At 43.2% G+C, this 4,204-nt stretch overlaps 1 protein-coding gene across 1 annotated transcript in view; it reads right to left on the bottom strand.

Annotated features, from left to right (window-relative positions):
* LOC102822340 (myosin-IIIb-like) overlaps positions 1-4,204 on the bottom strand; it is a 77,651-nt gene that overhangs the window by 44,429 nt on the left and 29,018 nt on the right. The window lies entirely within an intron of this gene.

The raw sequence follows: 4,204 nt of genomic DNA, 5'->3' as shown, positions 1-4,204 counted from the left end.
GTCGGAACCGACTCGATGGCACTTAACAACAACAACAATGTGGTGCTGTAGGATCAGCACTGGGCTGAGAACCACAAGGTTGGCAGTTCAAACCTACCAGCTACCCTTGTTATTGTTGCTGTTACAAGGGTAAAAAAAGAACAGAAATAAAGAGAAATGTTCTTATGTATGCTTGTTACTGTTGCTGTTCAGTGCCGTCAAGTCAGTTCTGACCCATAGTGATCCTGTATAGGGTTTCCAAGGAGCAGCTGATGAGCTTGAACTACTGACCTTGCAGTTCAGATGACTGCAGTCCAGCGCACTAACCCATAGCACCACACCAGGACTCCCTTATACATGCTACACCATGGATAAGCTTTGAAAACATTGTGCTAAGTGAAATAAGTCATTCACAAATGTGGCCGCTTCTCTGGGGTTTGAGGGGTGCTCCTTGCATTCCAGATAATGCTAAGGAATGACCAAACCCCCTTTCATGGAATGAGAAAACATGAGAAGCTAGCAGAAGTTAGCTTGAGAGAAGAACTAGGTAAAACCTACTAAAAGAGGTTGAAAATGCATCTGTTTGACCGTGCAAGCGCAGTATGAAAGTCTGTGTGGAAGAGTAATGTTTTGATTTCACAGGACAGAAAACCACACTCCGTGATGACCTTAGCACAACCCCTCCACACCCCCAATCTGGGCCATCCTGATGACTGTTGTTATACTTGAGCCCACTGTTATGCTCACCCATCTTGTTGGGGGATCTTGGGGCTTAGTAAAGGGATCGCTATTAAATTTGTTTGAATTTGCGGTCTTGTCCCCTAAAGTATAGAACTGGCATTAAAAATCCAACCAGCAGCAGTTTGTAGAATTGCCATTGCATATGTTTGTAGAAACAAGATGCATTATATGCACAGCTGTTGTTGTGTGAAGTGCTGTTGAGTCGTTTCTGACCCATGTTGTTGTTTTTATGTGCCGTGGAGTCGGTTCCGACTCATAGCGACCCTGCACAGGGTTTCCAAGGCTGTTAATCTTTACGGGAGCAGAAAGCCTCATCTTTCTCCCGCCGAGCAGCTGGGAGTTTCAAACTGCAGACCTTGCAGTTCGCAGCCCGATTCGTAACCACTACGCTACCACAGTGATCCTATATAGGGTTTCTGAGAAATAGCTGGTGAGTTTGAACCACCGACCTTGCAGTTCAAATGGCTTTGCAGTCTGGTGCATTAACCCACAGTGCCACACCAGGACTCTATGTGCAGTAAACCTTCTCCTATTAGGCGTCCTATTCGGAGTCCTGGTGTGGTGCTGTAGGGTAAACGCAGGACCAGATGGTCGGTTTGAACCACAAGGTTGATGGTTCAAACTAATCAGCTGCTCCTCAGAAACCCTATGCTCTAAAGCCTATAGTATAATTCTTATGGCTATAAGTTGGAACCAACTTGATGACACTTACCAACAATACATTTATGTCCTTTTTTTCCTATAATTTCTATAATTAGAAATACTATAGGGTTATATCCTGCGTGTGCATTCTTTATTGTATATTCCTGAGATTGTGTATGACTGAAACATTGTAAAACCAGATTCACTAACTTTCTTGTCAGAAAAAACGTTTATTCTACGTGAATTTTCACTCACTCCTTAATCTTAAAAACTAACCCTGGACATCAATTTGCAGGTTTGGGTTTGCTAGATGCTATTGAAAATCAGCAGTTCTTAATGATTTGAGCAGGGCACATAACTAACTATCCTGGAACCACAGGCAGCATATTGTACATGCACCTTGCATTTTTCTGGAGAAACTTTTCAGAGTTTTCAGCATGTTCTCAGAGACATCCTGTGCTTAAGAAGAAAAAGACCATGATTAAAAGACTGAGATCTCAACCTGGCATTTTGTTTGTAATTTGCGAAGAGTTAACTAGGGAACAGGAGGCAGTGCCCAAGGTTGTGGCTACTTGATTCAACAAGGTTTTCTTATGAGGGAGCACGGATTGACACCTTTCCTAAAACAAGGCAATTCTTTATCTAGATAATAAAACATTAAGAGCTCTCAGCTCTAATTACAAACATCTCACAGAGAATGGGACCCTTAAAATACGGTGAGTTGCAGGGACCAGGGACATCAGGAGGTACTAAAGGCTGACAGCACAGTTTTAGCTTGGTGGTGACCACATGATTCAGAAGTCTCTGCCCTCACTATTATGGCTTTAAATAAACTTCTACTTGTTCCCAGGTCCAGATGCCTTCCAAGGAGAAGAAAAGGGGGAGACAACAGCCTCCAACTCACAGTGTCCCCATGACAACAGAACAAGACTGTGCCATGTCCAAGACCGTTGCTATGCTTGAGTCTATTCTGTGGCCACTGTGTAGTTTGAGTGCCCTGGGATAAGCACTGGACTACTAACTACAAGGTCGACAGTTTAAACCCAATAGCCACTCCTCAGGGAAAGATGAGGCTTTCTGCTGCCATAAAGATTTACAGCCTCGGAAACCCTATACAGGATTGCTATGAGTCTGAACCAACTTAATGACAGAAGATCCAACATAGATCTTCCAGCACGATATCAAACAACATTCTGTTGTGTTCTATAGGGTTTTCGTTGTCTATTTCAGAAATCAATTTCCAGGCCTTTCTCTTTTTTGTCTGTCTTATTCTAGAAGCACCACTGAAACCTGTCCACCATGGATGAACCCGCTGGCATAGCTTCAGCATTGAAACAACACACTAGCCCCCCACCGTATGACAAACTGCCAAACAGGTAGTGGAAAAACTGAGCACTCAACTCAAATGACTGAGCTTTGAACTAGATTGTAAAAATGTGGGATAGAGTGTTGCAAATGTAAAGGTGGACATTTTGTAACAAAAGGAGGGGAATGGCTGATCTTGCAGTCCAGGACCATCAAAGGAGAAGAATGGAGTGCAGGACCCTATCCAGAGAAGCAGTGACGCCAGAGATGGAGGTAGACACGATGACGTGGAGAGATGGAGTGACTGGGTACTCTGTACTCAGGGAGAGAGAGGGTCTGTGTGTTGATGGCCAGGGGGCAGGCTTGCAGGGTATACCCTTTGGCTGTTTGATGATGCATGCAGGGAATTGTAATCATTGCAATGAAACAAAGTAAGATAGGATGAATGTAAAGTTAATGTTCTCCCATGTAAACTATCACATAATTCACAATAAAAACTTTAAAAAAAAAAAAAAAAAGTGGGATAAACGCTGAAGTTTTCCCTTCCCAAAAAAAGTCACTGAATTGAGCTATTCTGAATTCAGAATAGTCAAAATTAGTTGTCTTCCCTAGACAGACTAAGGTATCAAGAATAAAATTGTGTTCTGTTTATTAAAAAGAAAATGACTTCTTTGTTCTCAATAGTTAATGACTGCCCACTTATTACCCACCACTCCATCATATATATGGCACTGCCCCTGCTTTCTTTCAAGTGGGGAAGACAGACATGTAAATAAATTGAGTCCTGGTGTGGCATTGTAGGATGAAGTACTAGACCACAAGGTCTGTTTGAAACTCAAAGTCGGCAGTTCAAATCCACCAACCACTCCTTGGAAACCATACACAGGGTAGTTATGAGTCGGACGACTCAATGGCACTTAACAACAACAACAATGCTCTTGTTGTGGTGCTGTACGATCAGCACTGGACTGTAAACCACAAGGACAGTGGTCCAAACCCACCCCCTGCTCCTCAGAAACCCAAGCAAGGTCACTATGAATTGGAACCTATTCTACTCCAAGGCACTTAACAACAATAACAATGAGTGAGTAGGGGTGTGTCAAAGATGGTGAAGTGTCACATGATGACACAGAATGATGAACCCTGCTGGGTGGGGTTAGGGAGAAGAGGAGACAGCCTGAGAAATCTCCCCCTAGAGAACATGATATTTACAATGAGTTTGAAGGCTAAATGGCTTTTTGGCAGAGCGGTAAGGTCATCCCAAGAAAAAGAACATGTTGTGGAAAGGAAGGGAATGTGGATGAATGAGGTGTGTGTGTATGTTCTAAATACACTACTACTATTGAGTCAAATGGTGCCTAGATCCCAGGATCCCAGGTCAGGGAGATGGAAAAGGAAATAGGGTTTGAGGAGCAAGGCATGCCTTGCTAAGGAGTGTGGGCATCGATCAAACATGCAATCAAGATGTATTGCTCATTACTGGTGACTGGAATGCAAAAATAGGGAGCAAAGAGGAGGGACCAGTAGTTGGAAAATT

This window comes from Chrysochloris asiatica, unplaced genomic scaffold, assembly GCF_000296735.1.
Source record: "Chrysochloris asiatica unplaced genomic scaffold, ChrAsi1.0 scaffold00099, whole genome shotgun sequence".
Taxonomy (NCBI): domain Eukaryota; kingdom Metazoa; phylum Chordata; class Mammalia; order Afrosoricida; family Chrysochloridae; genus Chrysochloris; species Chrysochloris asiatica.
This window is presented reverse-complemented; position numbering and strand designations above follow the sequence as displayed.